The 21710-nt window shown below is 40.7% G+C and overlaps 1 protein-coding gene across 6 annotated transcripts in view; it reads right to left on the bottom strand.

Annotated features, from left to right (window-relative positions):
- Positions 1 to 21710, bottom strand: part of GLIS1 (GLIS family zinc finger 1) — a 179478-nt gene that overhangs the window by 67241 nt on the left and 90527 nt on the right. The window lies entirely within an intron of this gene.

Genomic DNA, 21710 nt, shown 5'->3' with positions numbered 1-21710 from the left:
CAGGTTATTACACTGCAACATCTTGGCTCTATGCCTATTTAATCTTGGCAATAATGATCAAAACCAGAGTGAATGCACAGATCTCAGTACCCTGATTAGGATCACCAGCCAACTAAACATAATGCACAGACTTCATTAGAAAAAAAAGGTTCTGCCAGTGGCTGCCATATTCGACTGGAACACTTACATTTTTTAGGATTTAATGTTATCATCAGAAGTTTAGATCCCACTGGACTTCAGATAGCAACATTTATTAGGTTTTTTTCCCCATTGTTAGAGGCAAATGAGAAAGTGGGTTTTTTCCTTTATGCATTAACTTATGTCAAGAATGATGGTTCTAAAAAGCCATTAGTGAGCAGGAAATGCAGAGTGATTAGAGTACAATACTTTACAATTGACAGGATTCTGTTCCTGCTCCAACAAAGGAGAAATGCTGGTAATGCTTCACAGTCACATCTATCAAGAAACAGGACAGTCCAAATATAATGTCTGGGTGATCTCTCTTTGGTGCTTTTTGTAGTAGTACTCACAGAGGACATGACTCAATGGCCTTCTGTGACAGTGGCCAAACATCTACTGATCAGAACTGCACAGCCTAAAGGTTTCATTTGCTAGTCTCATATTTGCTGCTAATAACCAGGATCCAGGTGTACAGTCCAGTTTACCTTGGAAAGGAGAAGATGGCAAACTGATTCAGGCAATCCAAATACCACCAGCACCAAGTCTTGCCCTCTGATGTGCAACAACAGTTACCATTTAAACAGTAATCCTCAATGCTTGGTCCAAAACAGGGGACAGACAAAAGATTCAAGATTATGTTGCTTACATTTTAAGGTGATCTATCCCTCAGTATATGTGGGAAAGTCAGGAATTAATTGGGTTCCAGTGCACACTGACTGGTGATTACTCTGCAGATGGGGATTTTTTGGCTGGCAGGGGCTTTTCTTCCACTGATGTGCTGCTACATAAAAAATGTAAAGCCTGAGGGGCTATACACAGTTGTTAAAAGGGGAAAATGTAAAGATATATATTTAAATAATGCTTTGCCATGGTCTTGCCTTAAGTAGATTTAAAACAGCTTAGAACCCTACTCTCTTGCAGGGTCAGTGTCAGCAGGACTCGGGTTGCTGACAGAAATACCAGCTGCCAGCCTTGGCTGTAGATGGCCTGAGATAGCTCAGTTTGTGCTGACATGTCTCTGATTCATGGCCACTCTACAGAAAGAATCATTTATCTTATCAATAGGTCACCTTGATGAAAGCAACCTGGCTTTCCTGAAATGCTTAGGTGTGCAAGAGAGACAGACTTCTCTACGCACAAAGAAAATTCCAGGCAAGATGACCAAGGATTTCTGCAAAGATATTAAGTTCCTACTCATTTTTACGAAAGTTGGCAGCTAAGTAAAGGGGAGACTGAAGAAAAGACATCAACAGATTACTATCTCTTCCCAGATATCACAGAATCCTCTCAGTCCTAAGACAAGCAAAGGAAAATGGCCTGTATTAGCTCTGCTGTCCATAGATCTGTTTTTAGGTTAACCAATGTATCTCCACAGAATACTAAAGAATCCTTTGGTGTGAAAATGTCTGTGGGATGGGATGATACTGCACAAAATGTTTCTGTCTGCTGCCTCTGCCCATAGAAGAAATTAACTCCCTTTGTTCAGGGGACACTGCAGGGAAGGGGGCTGGGCAGGAATTGGGGGAGGAGGGATTTGCCTGTGCACATGGGTTAAAAGACATTTAATGAATCACAGAAAATAATAGCTTTACACAGCAAAAGCATTCCCTCTCCCTGCTTCGCTCCCTCTGCTTTTCCACATAAATTATGTGAACATATCATCAAAACATGATGATTTTTATTTTCATAAATGGGGCCATATGTCAGTTAAAATAGAAAATGTGTGCTGAACTGTGATGTGGGTTACATGATACACTTTAATTGGATGTCACTTTAATGTAAACAGCTTTACATAAAACTCAGCCTAAAAGAAAACTTTTTTAAATTGTCAAATATTAGTTGCTAAACCAATGTGATGCTGCATGTGTCTTTTACATTGTTTAGTCAATCAAAGGATACCAGGCACAAAAGCTGCATTCTGATCCCACTTGTACCAAAGCAACCACAGGGACCTTGCTATAGTACTCAGAGTAGAGAGTCAGGGACAGAAGACTTTTTAGACATAAACATTTTTGCCTAAATTTTCCATATAAGAGGTTAATTTTTTTAATTGCAGATGTCATTTGTTCAACTTAACATTTAACAAGTGCAGTTCACTTGTGATCAAGCCTGTAGGCCAATATCCCTTTTTGCCGTGGGAGCAATCTTACTCTGAAAAAACCCTAAAAACCCAAACCAAGTATTATATACACACTTACAGAGGCAAAACAGCCAACTTTCCCTCATCCAACACACAACTGCAGCTACCCACATGGAAACAACCTCCATAAACAACATACTACCATAATAACGAACAGCTGAAAATGTCAGGATTAAACAAAATTTTAAAACGCAGCTTTGGTAATGCCGATAAAATATCAACCACTTATATTGGGAAACATTAACAAATCAGTATTTGCTAGCAGATTCCCACAGGGTTACCACAGTTATTTTCTGTGTATAAACACAGGAAAAAGCAGTCATGTCTCACCTGCTGCTCTGTGGTAGATGCTGGCAGAGGCTCATTTCTTAATGCCACTGGCTCTACTATCACAGCAAAGCTCAAATGGGACCTTTTGAAAGATACCATCAAGTTCAGCTTCAAGGGACAACTGATTCCTACCACCTTGCAGCAACAAACACATTTGAGTATCAGACATGCAGCTGGATAGCACTTGTGACCTCCTAGAAGTACTAATACATGTCAAACAGAACTGCTGGCATCCACACATAGTCACCATAAACCACTGCTGGGTTTATCAAATACCTTTGGTTTCTTGTAGCAATCCATCAGGCTCACAGGCACACACTGCTGAGCAGACACTCTAATCTTCAATGCTATCCCTAACACTTAAGGCAGAATCCCACAGCATGGTAGAAGCATTCCCTACAAGCCACCCCCAACAGAATCCATGGGCTGCTTTGTAGGAAAAATACCAGCTACTGTTTCTTTGCCTGCAGGTTTTCCAGTGAGTCACTGCACCTCAGAGCTCTGCAGGAGCCCACACGATGCCACCCCAGACCTGGATTCTCCTAAACCGAAAGAAGATGCACGGTTCTCTCTGAGAACCTTCTAACACATTTTGGAATTATTTCTAGACCACCAAGAAAGCTGCTGGAGAAAAAGGGGAGCAGGGTTGTATTACAAAGCTTCTCCTCACAGTTCCTGTTACTGGTTATTGGACGTCATTATGGCTTTTGTAATGATGGCAGCATAAATCAGCAGGGAAAGGCTGAATAGAATGTTCTATCCTTGTCTCCCTGATGAAAATTCCTGTCCAAAGAAGGGATAAAATAATATATTTGTTTTAAAGAATCACTTTTTCCCCCGAGTTTATTTTGGTTTAATTTAGCAGAATGTATAAAAGAGGGATAAAAAAAAAATCATAAAGCCAAGAAAACCACACAATCCCCTTAAAAATTAGATTTATGTTCAAGTTTGAAATGGCATAAACAGACACTACAAAAATCATCTCTGTTCCAATCAGAGCAATAAAAATTGTCTTAAAATTATAAGGCTGTAAAAATTGAAGATGACTGGTTCTGCAGCTCAGTTGGCTTGTGCTAACTTAGTGTTTGGTATTCAAATGTAAGCGGCACTGCGGGTTCTTCACGTGCTGCCTGTCCCTTAGGCTTGCTCAGACAGATCACAACGAATGTAAAGAGGGAAGCAAGACCATGTGGCTGCTCCCCCAAAGTGTGCAGCACTCCAGCTGACCCCAAATGCAATGTCAGGGCACAGAAGGGATCACACAGCCACCTCCAAAGCCATGTGCCTCTTGCACTGGCTGGTGCTCAAGGGAAACTTCTCCTCACAAGGAAAGCTTAGGGGAGGGATACTGCTCTGAAGCATCATTTTGCACATGAATGTCTGCTGAGATGGAAATTAACTGCATACTGGGGAATGCAAGAATGTTTGAGAATCTTATTCTTCTGTTCTTCTGGCTACACTGAATTGGGCATCCATTATCTCAGCTCATAAACTAAAAAAAAAAAAAAAGTCTAAATTTTCATAACCAAGCTGCTATAGCTGCAACAGCACAAACAGAAAAACCCAAGCCAGAATGACTTTTATCCCGTGTCAGGAAGACTTTTGACCTGAGTAGGGCAATAACAGCCCTGCACCCCAGAGAACACCAATTGTTCCCTGCAAGTGTGTCCAGGTACGTCCATGCAGCACTGCCCAGCTGGCCGAGCAGCTGCTCCATCTCACACCTCCCAGCTGTCCATAATTCAAAAGGATGACTGCAACAAAATCTCATGTACACCAGCAGAATATAAATCCCATGCATGGGGGTGGGCACTGCCCCAAGCAGAGTCTCACCAGGGATGGCTGTTGGACACAATATTTATCCCAGACACCCAGAGCCTGCAGCAGTCATTCCTACATGGGTCTGTCCCAGCAGTGGTGCCAGGGCTCATAATGGGAGAGGCATTTTGTCTTTTCCCTCTGGCACAGCCCTGGCAGGCCAGAGCCCTGCTATTCTTTTATGTACCTTTTCATCTAGGCAGCAGGATGCAGCATTCCAGTGTCAGGAATCCCTCTCAGAATGAGGGTTATGCTCCAGTTGTGCAGGACTTCACAAAGATGATTAATTCAGACACTGCAAAAACCCCTTTTCAATTATTTTGGAAATATGGGAGAAAAAAACAGCTACTGGAGCTTTGGAGACTCATCCCTGCCTGCAACATCACCTACATTGTACAGAGGAGAATGAGTACATGAAGATGTGGCTGCAGGTGAATGATTGAACTCTGACTTGGTTGTGTTTTGCACAGGTGGTGGAATTTGGCATGTGAAGCATGACCCTAATTCAGGGAATATACATCCCCTTCCTTTCTCAAGAACCAGAATGGGGAAGGAGGTAGAGGGAGTTTGCAGACACACACACACATATATATACATGTGTATGCTTACATATAGACACACATGCATGCACATACATATTTATGCTTTAATATATGCCCACAATAAAATACAGTTGTCTGACAAAATTACTAATTTTTCTCTCCCTTATAGCAGCACTACCAATCCAGCACCAGGCATTCTATCTTTCATATAGAATTCAGTAAACATATCAATCCAAATCCAAGAGCCATAGCCAAGGTATCAATAACAGTGACATATTATGAAACTTTCATTCCCTTTCCCCCTCCCCTTCTACCCCAGTAATAACTGTCAGGCGATCCTGGCAATTTCACAAACATAGCAATGATTCAGCTGGCAGATTTCAGTGGATTATTGTGGCCAATTTGGAAAAACACTCTAATAAGCATTACTTTCCAGAAACCAATATAAATCTGGAAGAGGGGATTATTAAACCCAGGGAAACTATAACAAAAGACATTAATTGCATTTTTGGAAGGAGCTTTTGAATTAAATTATTACCTGCTAGTTTATAAGGAAAATATATAGATAAACCCCACTACCGTGACAAGAATTTATTTATACTGGCCACATATACCATAGGAAATTTACATACCAACACTCTGCTCATTTATGGCATTATAGAAGTATATGTATATTTTCAGACAATTAAGATTATTTTGTTTACTCTCACATCCACACATATGCACACAAGTAAGGGTAAGTAAAGCAAAAGATCAAAGGTAGGAAGGATCACAATGAATTCCAAGCCATGTGTTTCTGTATTTGTACATACATTTTAAGTCTTACAACAGAATACAGCAGTTTCTTAAAACTACAGGACTTGGATAGATTTCTCTGACTTGCTTCTAATTTGCTGCTTACATCTGTTTTTTAAAAATTGCCATCCTGCTCCAAAGTCTGTTGAACTACATGAGGAGCTTTCTCTTGACACCAGTAAATGCTGGATCAGGCCACTAATACAGAAAGATTAATCACTGCCTCTAACGTCTGTGTCTTTGGGAATTGTGTGAGGAGGGCGCTGGAACAACCACAAGCCATTTTGGAAGTTCCAACACAAAATGACTAAAGGATTCATCCCACTGTTAAATAACAGTTTTGAAAACAAAATAATGTATTCTTACAATAATATGATGTAACCTCTGATTTTCTTATTTTCCCTTTGTGAGACCGTTAGCTTGTATACGTGTTCTTCACATTTCGTCTGTGTTCTCCTTGTATTTGTCTTTCCAAACATGTAATGAGTAATTCTGGAAGTAAAGGAGAAACTCTCTCCTTTGTCACTGAACTTAATTCCTCAAAGGCAGCAAAAAGGTAGTGTGATGAGCAAATATTTAAGTAACAAGAGATCTATATAGCCACAAATGAATAGAACTGGTCACAAATACTGCATTTGTTTTGATAACTCAAAAAAACAAGAGCTAGGATCTGACACACCATTATTATTAATTAACAGACCCAGAACAAACACAGGAAGCCAAGCTCCAAAACAAATACTGCATAGGACACTGCTGCTAAAACCCAAAATACCAGCCAAGGAGGCGACAAGATTAGAAATATCCAAACAAAACACACGCAGGGCCTGTGGCTGAGCAATGGTACTCCCACACAGCTACTACCTTCTGCCTTCCTGAGGGAAACAGAGCCCATATGCTGAACCCAAACAAGATCACCTCTCCTTGCCAAACACCACCTCTATCTACCCCATCTCTGGCACTTACATTTATTGAAGCCTAAAGATTTGGAAGTGCTCTTCACAGCTCCTTTCCAGTTCTCCACCAGCTCCCCTCAGAAAGTGACCATTACAAAATCTGGGTGAACAAAGAGTATTAGAACTCTCTGCTGACCTCAGTAGCTGCCAAGGTCTCCCCACAGGGTCACTGGGGTCAGACAGCCCCCATGGATGTTCACTTTCCCATAGCATGTGCCTTCCTGCCAGCTTAAGGTGGTATCACCCAGAGGATACTGATGGGACACAACTAAAACACGGGCCCTAGCACCACTATGCGCTGTCAGTTGTATTAATTGCTGAATTAACCAATACACTGTGCCAATATATAATGAACCATCTTTTCCCCACTAATTCTTATTCTAATTTTTCATTTCCTAGCTGCCCCAAGACCAAAAATAAAAACAATTTCCATGTGGTAAACTTAGAATTCTGCATCCATCATGAAACAGATAGGGCTGGATTACAAAGGAAGAAAGGATAAAGGAGTTGTTCCCTTTCTTTTCCTTTCAGCACTGCACATTGATACATTCAGATAAGACATGCCTTCTCCTCTTGTCACTTCTCAACTCCCAAATGACCACCAGGCATGTGCTGTCTGCTGAATTGGAGAAACGCTTGGCTTTCAGTGGGATATGGCTGGCTGTAACAAAAGGCTTCAATGTCTTACACTGTTTTGCCTTAAACATTGCTCTAACGTGCAATTACCATAGAATTCACTAAGAAAACAAAGTTCCTGGGTGATTCATGCTGCATACTTTCCCCAAACCTGAGCTAAAACCTTCAAAGCCTCCCAAACTGAATCACCAGACTGAATCACCCTGTTTCCAAATGCGTGGGGAGCAGCTCAGAGGTGCTGCACACGGGAGCTGTGGAAAGCACAGCCCAGGAGGGGGAAATCATCCCCCTCTGCAGCAGAACCACTCAGGATCTAGGGAAGGGGGATTGGTAATTGAGCTCATATCATTCTGGCCCTGGCTGTGCTCCCATTTGTTTGTGGTCAACGGGAGTTCTTCCCCTGCTTTCAGCACAGCTGAAATTTGCCTTTTGGAATTGGCAGAGGCTTGAAGTCTGCACCTGGGAAGGCTCCACACAGGTGCATGAAGGATGGAGACCCTGCTCTGCTTGGAGACCACAGGTGGAGTCACTGTAGGGACACTAGCTGCACACCCAACAGCAGAGCTGATCAGCAAATATTTCTAGATTTTTAGCAGAAGAATCAGCCCCTTTGCTCTCAGCCCTTCCCATCAACTTCTCTTTCCCTCACATAAGCACCGTGACTTGATGGCCAAAATGATGCATCTATAATTTCTACAATAACATAATGAAACAGTTTTCAAAATTTATCAGAACCAGACTCAGGTCATGAATAAAGCCACTGTACACATATAAATGTTGTAAAGGACTAGGAACATGGATTTTAAAATTCAGTGCTCTTCATCTCTCATAATCTCTACGTGAAAATTGGCTGCAATAAATCCTAGAAATTTGACAGTCTAGATATTGTTGTTTACTCATAACTTCTTTTAAGCTACATTTGTCAACATTCCATATTTCCCATTTTCTTAAGTATACACAAGTGTCTTTGACTGCGTGGAGGGACAGAGTCGAAACAATGAAACATTTTCAGTGCAGCATTGCAACCAAAACCACTCAATTTAATATACAGGTTTGACAGTCTAAGGTGTTTTGTCTAAGGTGTCTATTTTGCCCAGTTTGGTTTTTTTTTGTTGTTGTTGTTGCTTGAAATGGGTTCCTGGGCAAAGCACCACAGATTTAGAATGACACACTGCCATGTTTTTAAGGAAAATATGGTTTTATTTAGGCTACAATGAGACGTTTTCACAATTTGTCTCTGGCAAACCAAGACTGAAAACTCCAGAGTCAATTTATTTCGTGTGAACTGAAGTAACATCTATCTTAGTAAAGAAAACTTTACAACAAAAGAGCCTTCATCATAGTAAGACCTAAGAGCTTTCCTTCTAAAAATGAAGGGTTGCCATGCAATTCTTAACTCACACCAATTCACGAGGCTACGAGCCATGTATTGTTTGGAAGCCATGGGGGTAAATCAAATTATCATGAATGACACTAATGATCCCACACTTGCCTGAACATAATGCACCTTATACAGTCTTGGCTTTAGGGATTATTTTTTATATATACAATTAGTACAAATGGTTTACTCTCCCTCCTTTGTTGACTTTACAAAGAAATGCACTCAGGTACAGAGTCTGCCTTTCCTGGGTTAATTATGGGAACCAAACCAGCCGTGTCTATCGTGTGATAAGTCCCCAGGTAATACCTGGGAAAGCCCTGAGTGCAATAAATGGAGGAGCAGATCATAAAATGCATAAAATGACTACCCTCTACTGGATGGAGCCAGAGCAGCTGAGCTGTGTCAGTGGATCCCCAAAGCCATGATTTAACACAACTCCTTTCACAGTGCCTGGGCTGGGTTTGGGTTTGCACAGCAGTGGATCTAAATGCAGTTGTCAAAAGGAATCCCTAGGTGAGCAGGGTATTCTGTCCTTGGACAAAACCAGCATTTCTGCTAAGCACATGTCAATTATAAGCACAAGATACAAAAAAAGTGAAGGTTTTATAATGAGAGAAGAGAACCATCACAGACTTTCAGAAATCCAAATGGTTTCTTTGCCTTGCACTTTTATTTCCCAGCAAAATCAGGCCAGATCCCAGCTGGTAAAAACTGGCAAATTTCCATTAGCCTGTGGGTCATTAACTCTGAAAAAAGGGCAGTTTCAAAACCAGTTTTGTGTATAGTGTTAGTTTCTGTCAGCGTTGCTATAAACAATCAAAACTGAAAGTATCTGGTATGACCACAATACCCATTTATTTCTCTTGCCATTCAGAGATGTGTTCCAACCCTGATTTTCATAAAACAATTGACACATATCAGAAGCTATATCTGACAAGCTGAAATATTCAACCCAAACTTCTAAGTTTGCACCCTCCTGTCCACCTATAACCATCACATAAATTCTCCATGGCAGTGCTTTAAGCTGCTGAAGGGAACAACTCATTCAAGATGGCTGGCACAAACACAAGGAGCAAAAAACTGACAAATGTAGGGCCAGGTGCAGATTTAGCAGAGATGTCTGCAAAGGATCTGGCTTCTTTCCCTCTCCCCAGGTTTTGTTCACCATCACCTGCCTGTGCTCCTGTACCTGTGCAGCTCCCACATGCCCAGGGCTCCTTTCCACAGCCAAACACAGAGCTGGCCCCAGGGCTTTGGGACAGCCACCACTGCACACCAAACAAGCTGGATCCAGCACTTGGAGCTTCACTGCCTGGATTTTGAGTGAGTTGGACAATGAAGCTGCAGGTGAAGCTGCTGCTGTGCTCAACAGTCTCTCTTTGCCCTGTTTCACAGCAGAATTAAAGCATCCATGTGTCACGGCACAGCAGTTTCTGGCACAAAGCTGTATGAGGCGTGTTAGCTTTCACTGGAATCAATAGTGAGACTTTCCTTCATGGTGAGGAGAAACATTTGGTTCTATAAAGGTGAAACCTGGTAAAGGCAAAGCACAACAAAAGGTATCTTTCTTAGCAAATGGACCCTCTAGCCAGTCATCCCCCACTTCACACCTGCCACTGTGCAATGAAGTACCTTTTTGTGAAAAGGTCTGAGAGTCTGGCCTGGCAGGACAGTGGAGTCCCCAGCTGCAGGGATGCTGAGCACCCGGTGCTCTGCATGGGGACCATCCTCATAGCAACATCAGCAGAACAAAAATACATAAATAATACATTCAGAGTGCAGACATCTGAACGCTTGAACTGTATCCCTGTGCACTTCCCTCTCTTATACCCAGTAATGCAGTAATGTCTGTTCAGAGAGTGGCAAAAATGTGACATAATTCTGCTATCAAAATTATTCCCTACAATTTATTTTCCAATTTTTTAAGATCGCTTATGTTACTCATATAGTTGGGCATCTTCTATTTCCACTATGAAATTATTCCACTCTAAAATAGGCCTCCTTTTTGGGAAACCTTTAGTGAAAAATTAAATTCCCCTTTGCCTGATTTTGCCCAATCATCCCTACTTGTTTTCTATTCTTTCCTAAATAATCCCTCCCTTTTCTTTTCTCCCCACCCTAGCCTCAGTTTAAATACTTTCATCTTTCCTTAAAAGACTCTCTCTCTGTCCCCTTAATCATTTTTTTAATTTCCCATCCTTTAGGCAAGTGCCAAAGATGTTAAAATGAAAAATGGACGCTTGCCATACAGGAACAGAACTCCTGTAACTCCAAAACAGTTGAAATCATGAAAACTTGCAGGCCATTACCCCTTATGTGAATGGTATTTTTACAGCACTAGAAATGAAGTAATGCAATTACAAATATTCATGTTTTAAATGTGCTGTCATTCCAGCCTGCTACAAGTTGCCTGAGAGGTACTGAGGAAGGCTGGGGGTATCACAGTCCCCCGAGAAGAAGACCCAAGCTTCACAAAGGTTCCTTCCATTCTTATCCATTTCACTTTGCTCAGTGTTAAAGTCTTTCCTTTACGAAGTCCTAAATTTGCTGCTTTTCAATATCTATCTGTGAGAAGGGACAATGCAGAATCCATCACCCAGCCTTTCCCATTCACTGTCAACTCCAATACCTTTCCCTCCAAATTCAGCAGAATCTCTTCACACCTGAAAATATTCTGAGGGTCTCCTTTCAAAACCTGAACAGAAATGTTCAGTGGTCAGCTGAGATAACTTTGTCACCTCAGCTCAGAAGCAAGGTGTATGCAGGAGGAAATTTGCCAATCTGAAAAGCCATCATCTGTAAGACATGCTATTTTTCAGCTACCTGGCTAAAAGAACTACTCTGACTAAGCTGGTATGCTCTGTGCATCTGATGCATGTCTGGTTCCTGAGTGTTGTCAGCTTTTCACTCCTTGGCCTTGAAGACAAAGCATGACCTAAAAATGTTCAGTTGGACCAAAGTACTGTAAACAGGGAACTCCGAGATCACCACGACCATGCAATTAAAAATGTCATTACACTTGAGGATATGCAGGAAGATAAAACCCCGCGAGTAAATGTCATACTTAAAAATATTTTCACACAACCTGCTTTTTTTTGTGACCTCCCATGTCTTTTCTGAGGGGACAGTTTATTACATGGAGGCAAGTGGGCAACACGTCAAGCAACAGATGTGGTTTTGTTGAGAGCACCCCACACTGAGTCAGGTCTACTGCTGTTTTTTGAGTGCAAGCTTGTACCACAAGGTATCTATCTCTTGCCAGATCCCTTCTCCCTGCAGTACTTGAATGTGTTTCCAAGCATCATGACTTGCACCATTCCAGGAACATCCCCCTGGGCCTTGTTTTATGTAGAGACAGTTTGCTCGAGGTCCACAGGGAACTGGGTTGAGACTGTGTCTCTTTGTAAGGAAAGCAGGGTAATTTCTACAGCTGGCCAGCTCCTGAGCACAGGCAGACAAACGCAGTTGTACCCAATTTGAAATCAAGGGAAAAAGGGCAGGATTTGTTTCACATGACTGAAAGGTCCTGACTTACAAGCCACAATGTTGACAATACACCTTTCCTGAAAGCATGGACAGAGAGGCGCTCTGTGCCTCTGGGTGTACTGAAGGATTATTGTAAGGTGGTGCCTGGGCTCAGTGACCCAGATGGCCCCACCAGCTCTGCCTTGTGCTTTCCTTTTTGTAATACTCCATCTTCCTCACTCTCTCACTGAAGCAGGGTGCAATCATATCAACATGGATACAGCAGATTAGTTTTACAAGGTTCCCACCAGTCTGACATTCATCAGCTTTCTAATCTCGTGGTAACACAATCCCCTTTACAAGTACGCGCTCGCGCTCTCAGGCCGAGGGCTGCAGGTTAAACTGATACCCAGGTCCTGCATTCCACCAGCTGCTGATTGACTGACCCTGTTCCTGACATTCCCAGGGCCTGGCAGCCCTCCGTGCAAGGGTTAAAGGGAAGTTGTAAGCAACGGTTCTCAAACACTTGGAAGAATCTCCTTGAATCAAAACCATTTCATAAAAGGCTCTCTGCCAGGCAATAAAATATTTTTTGATGGACTCTTATTTTATCATTACCCATGTAAGAAAAATGTATTGCAAGAATCCCAACACAATTCAGGGAAGTAATCATTTGCAGATTTAGTAGGCATTCTCAATTGGCAAAAATGAAAGATTTATTGTAGGCATGATGAAACAAAGAGCAGTTGTGCAAACTTTACTGAGCTGGATTATGAGAACATGCTTTTTCCATTTCCCACTTTTAAATGCCCTGGATGCAGTTTCAAAAGACAGATCAAGATCAATTATTTAACACTGCAGCTCCACTGTACCTGAGCAGAGGATCTCTTCACACATATGTTATCTGTACACAACAATAAAAGAAGGAGATGGAGGGAAGACACTGATAGAGACAGCTACAACAGACTTTGAAATAGAACTCCTATTGTTCCTTGACTCCACAATCAGCCAGGGATGTAAACAGAAAAGTCAGGCACTGACAAATGTCTGTGATTAAATGCACAGCTATTTGAAATGCAACCATTTCTGACTTCCCCAAATACATAAAATACAGGTGTTTTGAAGACAGAACACAGGGCACCAAATTCTCTACAATGGTGACTTTTTCTTTGAAAGCCACAGTACAGCTAAATAAAACCACTGTCTTGCACACCTCTACACAGGTGAATAATATCCTGAAGTAGAAGGGTCTTTCTGGTCAGTGAAGTTGCACAGTCTTACACCAACTTTACAAAATACATGAAAGAGAACATACTTTGTGAAGGAGGATATCTTTTCCTTCCCTTTTCTGCCAGGCACTTAATGTGTTCTTTACAATGACAGCAGTTTAAACAGGGAGAGAAAGCAGCAAAGTAATTTGTCTTAATTCAGCTGTGTCCAGAACTTGGGCACAAGAGTTTTCATCACACAGGAAACGCCACTGGCAGACAAAAGCTTGAAAGAGCTTTGAGATTCTCAGCAGAAGGAATGATTAGAGAAGCAAAATAGCATTATGGGCACAGTAGGTTATTGGCCTCAGTACCTCACTGTGATAATTCACCCCCATTGTGCCCCAAAGAAATTTATTTCATTGTACTCGTAAGGAAAAGGAGCTCCAAGGTGACAATATCCCAAAGTGTTCACGGCATTTCAGTAACTCAGTTCCTGGTCTGAGAGGAAAAGGATCTCAACCTCAGGGATGCAGAGCAGGGCACCTCCAAAACAAACCTATCTAAAACCAGGCCTGCTTTTGGAAATAGCTCTGAGTGAGCTGTCAGATGCCAGCAAGTCACATTTTGATATATTTAGCTTAACCAGGACATTGTTTTTTTACCAGGCCCACTGGACTACTTGCTAAATGAGCGAGTGGAGGCTTCAGAATGTGAGCCTGCACTGCGCAATGGTGGCTTTTCATTTCTCATCTGATGTTAACGGCCAAGTGCTGCTGGCTTGCCCCAAAGTAACAAACAAATGCATCATATTGAGAACTGAGATAAAACTGCATAAATGACTGTATAAAGTTTTTAATGTGCACTAAATTCCTCCTTCTCCCTCGAGACTACACTATACAGCTTCTCTGTTGCCTACAAATGCAGATTAACATTTTTATTAAATTACATAGGTTGCACTAATATGGAGCATTAAAACATATTGGCCTAATAAGAAATATTATTAAGCATATTGTTGGCACAGGTTTTAAACAATATTTAATTTTATAGCTTTTTAATTTGACCAAGCCTTCTGCCAGGTGATACAAACTATTTTTCCTTCTTGAGGTTAATCACTGTTCAGAGAGGCTAAATCACTGAGACTTCTGAACAATTCCTACCACTTTTAATAATCCCCACAGAACACATACAAAGGAATAAAATAAAGCCAAGCACTTAACCTCAAGAACACAAGCACAAATACTTTCTTTAAAATTTTAGAAATTACATGCTTTGCATCAAGCAGACAAGTTGTCCACCAAATTACAGGATTAATAATATTCAGATGCAAGTTGGGTTTTATAAATTAAATTTCAGGGAGTAAAAAGAAAATTCCTCTCTCATTGCTTGTAGATATTACTCAAATCACTGAATGCACCCTGTTTCCTCAGATGTTCTGGAGACAACTCACCCTCACAAAATTATGCTGAATCCAGCAAAATTATGATTTTAGGACACAACTGCTGGACACATCTTTGAGGTACTCTTGAAATGTACTAAGGTATTCCTACAGGAAATAGGTATTTCACAATTACATTTCCTGCTCTGTAAAAATTATTACTAGACTGGAGAATGTATCTGACTAGTTGAGGGTGTATCACTTATCTTTACTACTGAGCAGATTTAAACAGTGAAACCCATGGATTATTCGCTCCAAGGCAGGGGAGACAGTGAGAAAGAAACCTTATCACACTTCTGATGCATGGGAAATGGTGAGCTACAGAAATCCTGAAGAGTTATTGCAAATGCAGTACTTAGAGGCTGGAAAGCTTTTCTCCCTTTTTGCTCTTCAGATGTGATTATTTGATAAAATCCATTGATCTGCATGGCTAAGAAAGTGATCTTGTGGTGCAGCTGGAATGAATTGGGAGTTAGGAGGCTGTTTGCAAAATATCTTCAAAAGGTGATGCCTCATGAGAGGTTTATAGGTCTGTGCCGAGGCTGGGGTTTGAATAAATCTACATGCAGAGCCAGGCCACAGCAGAGCTGGAAAGAATTCTAAGTGTCTTAATATGAGAAAGAATCACTACTTGCTGAGTCTTGTGGGACAAGAGGATAAAGATAAAAACATGGTATCAAAATGTCATTTTTGTATGCAAACTGGGCAAAAGGAAGGGAAAGGAGCCCAGAAGAAGTCTTCCAAAAAAGACCTGGGAGACATGCCTAGAAGTTCGTCTGGCGGCCAGACACGGCAGGTCACAACTAATAAATTTCACTTTTCGAAGCTGGGCATTCTTCAGCCCATATTATTTGACAAAGAACATGAATGACTTTGCTTGGTGTGGAGGAGTTCTGGTACAATTACCCATCCTGTATGCCACAAGGGTGCCAGCAGCACAGTCCCTGTGGAGAACCACTTTTAATACAAAACTGTTCCCTTCCTGGAAGATTTTCTCTTTCAATCAGAGAGCACTGTCAGGTATTTGTCAAAAGCTCAGTGTTTAGTATTCTGACAAATATTTGTGGCTTTGCAGGCAAATGGATCATTTTCCTTGTATTCAAATCAGGTCACAGTTGGAATTGTGGTGAAAAATATGTGTTTCAGTAGCCAAATCAGAACACTGAAGAATGAAGAGAAGATAAATCAGTCCAGGATTAGCTGAAATATAATTGTTTAGGGGACTTTACTAACAAAATATAATCACTGAATAAATCAAATGGGAAAAGCTTTTAAACAACAACAAAAAGAAGTGTCTTTCTTTAAACCTTATTCATCCTGAAACAGAAAGTAAAAAATGATGGGTTGAAATATTGAAACATTTCCAAAATAGTACATTGTCCATAAAATGTCAATAGTAACAAAATCCTCTAGTCCTGTTCTCTGTCCTCCATCACTTCTTTTCTAAAATGGTGACCCAGATTCACTAATGTTTTTTTTTTCCTCAAAGCTCTACTGTGATCCTACTGCTGGTTGAAAAAAACTAGTGGAATATCTAATAAAATTTCTATCATGGAGGATGGAAATGAATATCCATGCTTTTGTCACAAGGCTATCTGTTCCCTAAACCACTAGCTACCTATCACCTTACCTTCAGCAGATACCAAGTATTGTTAGAGGAAATTATCCAACACTGTGAGAACCATAATAGTGGCAATTAATTACTATATCCTGTGGCAGGGAGTTTCACGGGGGGAGTGCCCATTATGTTGCAGTGATATTACTGTTAATACCCCACTTCGTTGCTTATTTAACACACTCAACAGCAATACCTACACACAGTCACCAGATCTGCACAAATGTATCAGGAAATCTTCAGGATTAGTATGTTTTAAACAGGTCTCAAATCACTTAATAACTTATCAGGTCAAATGAAATTAAACCTTGTGGAATTAATCATTCTCATAGGATAAAAAAAGTATGCATCTGAAAGCCTTCTCCATGAACTTTCATGCTATACCTCTAACCACCACATTCCATTTCTCAGATCTCTTCAGTGTCCTGTATAACATTTTTAAGGCACAAAAATGAACTTGAAAACCATTCTGGATTCTGGCAGCAACACTTGGAATTTACTTCATTTTAATTTATTCAGATTTACATAAAAAGAACCTCTGTCAGTATGCCAGCCAGACCTAACCCGTATCAGACTGCTGGAAAGTAACAGAAAAGGCAGCCAGTCCAGCTTTGTCAGAGCACAATTCCACCAGGTCCAGCATCCTGTATCATTCTTCTATCAGCCTGATAAAGCAGATGCACATCATAGAATGTCCTGAAGCCCAACAAACCCAGGACCAAACTGGAAGGCTGGTAATCTTTCAGGAAAATCCTTGCAGCTTCTCCCTCTGCAGCCCAGCTCAAAGCAAGATCTCAAGCCCCCAGGGGTAGTGCAGGGCCATTGCACTGTACTCATTTGCAGTTCTGTCCTGCTGCACTGCAACACGGGACAATCCCATTCACAATGGAATCTGGGCCCAGTAATTTCTGCTGCTTTTGCTCTGCAAGATCTGCTAGTGTGGAGCTTTCCTGGGGGCAGACACAAGTTCAAATTCACCAGCTGGTTGGCCATGAGCTGAGAGAGAGCCAAGCCTAAAGCCAGTTGTTGGCCTGCCCTCCAGTGCTGGGGCATGCTTAAACCCATCTGTACTGCCCTGGAATCTGCAGTGGGCTTTGTAAACAAACAAATATTGTGTTTCCACAAAACCACTGAATTGCTGCCTACTCCTCTAATCAGAGTGTTTTGAATGCTGATGTTCCTTGACAGTATCGGGAAATGCCATCAGAGACCTAATAAAAAGAGAGATCTCTGGTGAGGCAGCTTTGATAGAATGGATGTTTCCTACTACTGACTTCAAAGGAAAGAAAGTGAGCCTAATATTATTGTTGTTCTTTTAAAGCACTCCTTTGGCATCAGTGCATGACACCCTCCACTCCAAAAGCTGAAAACACTTTCCAGACTTCCACAACATTCCCTCGAGTCAGGCATGGATACGCATTGTTCAGGTGAAGTAACTCACAAGCGGGTAAGCTGCTGCATGCAGACCCATTCTCCCCACTGATGCAGGGCTGTCCCTGAGACTCCTCTGTAGCTGTAGGCCTGTAAAGATCTCATTTCTCACACTGCATTGCTGGACACACACTCCCCATGGACTGCAGACAGCATCAGACTCACCATCTACTGAGAACAGAGATGCCACACTGGTTTCCTCAGAAACAGAAGCAATAATACTAATCTGCTCCACAGGCATTCTCCTATATTCCCAATAACCAGGTTGCTGCCCATGAAATGTTACAGATGCAGCCAAGCCTTCTGATGAAAGCTCTCACACACTCACATCGTGTCAAACCACCTACGTCAGAGACGTGCAGCAAAAAATTAACAAGAAGTTCAGCCAGAGCACAATCTTTTGTGCAATCTGTACAAAAATCTGTTTCACCAGTAAATTGCAAATTGTTAGTTTGTGTGAAATGGTGATTGGAACACAAGATCTGCCCTGGAATGCTGGAATTGCCTAAAGACACCCTTAGGCAAGTTACTTATCTTTTCTGTCTCAATTTCCCCATGTTTAATGCAGTACCTGCGGTGTCTCAGCCTTAGGGATTCAAAAGAACTGACTACAAGCAGCACAGGTGCTGAATTTCACTGTGTACAATACAGCACCCAAATCATTCCATTCAGATTCCTCCCAAACTGAGTATGTTGAATATATACATGAAAAGAAGATTCTGCTTCAAAGCTTTAACTCTCTAGGCAAACACAGAGAAACAGGTTTAGAACACACAGAGGAGGCATTTGTTTCTTTGAAATACAAAAGCTAAAGACATTACCCATAAATATTATCCTTGTCCAACTCATTTCATGGATATCACATACGTTATGATAGCCAATTTCTATAAACCCTAATTACACCTGTAGAAATCACATGAAGGTTAATTTACCTTGATCCTGTCTGGGGAGGCCCCTGAGCACACACAAATGCAGTGATGGGAACATATTTTCTACTCATTATGAAGCCACAAGACTACAAGAGGGTAAACTAATAAGCCAAGTACAGATTTGTCCAAATCAAACAATTCTAGACAACTAAATGAGCAACTCTGTATTTAGATTTGCAAGCAGAGGTTTAAACCAAGGATGCAATATCTGGAGATCAGTATGCTTCTACTCACCAAAGTATTCAAAGAACTGAAAGGCAGCAAAAGATGCAGTTATGAGAAACTTTCTCTCTTCCTTTTTTTTTAAATAAAAACCATTTAAGCTTGCTAATTTTTGCTGTCTCAGACAATCAAAATTCCAATTGTCTGGGACATCAAATCTAAAAAAGCATGAAATTAATCTTCAGAAGTTAGAGTCTTAAATGCATTGCATCATTATTTTTGTTGGATATATTTTTGATTATAATGCAGATGAACCCCAAATTTAATAAAACTAAAATAACATGAGTTAAGTATGAAACATAACAGGATATTGCAAAGAGATTAGGTAGTTTCCTTTAGACTACTTGCAGAGCCCAAGGAAAAACCAAACTGAAGGACACAATGATGAGAAGGCACCACTTAATTAGAATATTTAACAGAATATAAAAACAGAATACTCATAGTACCAGCTCTGGCAATGGAACACAGTGAGCAGAATATGGACCCAAAACATCAGCAGTGCTCCACACCAGATCCTGTTTTGCCTGTCGTCTGCCTGGAGTAAAGAAAGAAGCAGGCTCGCTAAATTCAAACCAGCTGCAACGATGAGAGTGTTACAGTTGGACTGAAGGAAGCTTACCTCATGAAAGTATTGTGGAAACTGCTGTTGGAAAGATAATAAAAGGATTAACTGCAGTTTTAGTGAACCATTTACTTTTCAATCAAAATGTCTCATGTATTTCCTGTTCTCAAGTAGCTTGAATTCCAAAATTCCTTTGTCTATTACAGTACATAGTAGCAAAGCCTGTCATAAGAAATTAATAATTTTACATGGAAAAGTACTTTTATGCATGATGGTGGGGTGCTGTTCACTGTTAGCTTCTCCTGAGCAGTTCAATACTTAGTCAGGCAGTAATCTTACAGGCAAGAGAGAAATCGAGGGCTTAAAAAGAAAGCACAATGGGTAATTGTGAACAGGGAAAGAAAATCTCCACTATAAATATCGAGATGCAAAGTTACTTTAACAGAGCTACAGAAAAAACAAAACAAAATCTCAGACTTTTATAGACAGAGAATTATCTGCCTTCTTAAATTGCAGGAATAACAGCAAAACTATTACCACATCTAAAGCAAAGTCATCATTTAAAATGACATGACATCACTGCACAACACAACACTGCACAGCAACCCCTGTTTCATGTGGAATGGAATTCACTGGGCAAGTAATCCCCACTTGATATTAGTAACTTCAAGGAGCTGTGCTGCAGCTTTGGATCCTGCCCCTGCTAGATCAAGCTCTTTTCAGGGTAGAAAACTAAATTTGCAAAGAAGACATGGTTTCTGTGTATTCTCTTGGATCCACTTCCCTCCCTGCAGAATTCCAGACTGCAACATTTAACACACAATACCTCTGCTGACAGTGGACAGCTCTTATTGTGGGAAGAGAAGAGTTAACTCCAAGTTGAGCAATGTGAAGCTCCCAGTCCTGATTGGGCCATTCCATGTATGGGAACAACTACAGTATCTGCTCCAGTAAAAGACATCTTTAAAATACTTACATGGCAAGGCTATATAAATATGACATAAAGGCTGTCTGCAATATCAGATGCAGAGGTTTTCCCAACCTATTCACAAAACCTTGATGTGTTATCAATAGTTGGTACTTTACTGCAGATGAAATTAATTGAAAGTAGGACATTTTTAGCATTTGCTAAGATATTACAGCATTTCTCTGGTTTACCAAGTTTTCTGTAGGAATGGAAATGTAACATTAGAAATCTGTCATACAATACCTGTTAAATATGCATTTCTCAGGAAAAGAGACAAGTTCCCTTATCCACAGAGTCTACTGATCTTTCAGCACCACAGGAAACTAATCAGGGCTTCATGTTTTAAGTATGCTTTCAATTTACTTACCTACACTTTTATTTGGAAAGAGGCAAACTTCCATTATCCTTTGATAATTTATATAATTTGTAACTAAAGAGATCTATTCAGGGGAAGTTAAATTAATTTGTACATTTAGAAAATGTCATTGAGCTACTTCTAGAATAGAACCACTCAGTTCTTGTTTTCAAAGCAAGAAGAAACACACATAAGTCTTAAGAGTGTTTCCATTTTATCTTGGACAATTTGATGGTATTCTCTAAGTATGTGCACTGTTTCCAGTATTATCTTAGGGAATACCCACTAAACAGTGCAGACATTAAGATAATATTTTTCATTTATCAAATGGAAGTAAAAAGATAATTAGGACAATCACTTACAGAAAAAACTTTTCTCTGCAATATATCTTGAATACTCTTGTTTTCTTCTTTGTCCCTACCATAAGCATCGTAGGCCTGAAAGTGTTTTCTACAAATATTCTTTCCTATTCCTCCACAGAAAGCTACAGCTTACCATGGAAAAGTTTGTCATGATCTAACAACCTTACAAGCATTTTCCATTGCATCATGCTCTGATCAAAACAATAAAATAGACATACAGCTGAAAATTCTGCCTATCAGGAGCCACAACCTGCTGCCATAACCATTCCCTTTGTCTGCACTTTTTTGTGCATGTGTGTGCGTGCACACGCATGTGGGTGTTACAAATGAGACTTTCCAAATTTCATGGTCCAATCTGGAAGCTTATGTCAAACTTGTTTT

Source organism: Lonchura striata, chromosome 8 (genome assembly GCF_050655825.1).
Source record: "Lonchura striata isolate lonStrDom1 chromosome 8, ASM5065582v1, whole genome shotgun sequence".
NCBI classification, from domain to species: domain Eukaryota; kingdom Metazoa; phylum Chordata; class Aves; order Passeriformes; family Estrildidae; genus Lonchura; species Lonchura striata.
This window is presented reverse-complemented; position numbering and strand designations above follow the sequence as displayed.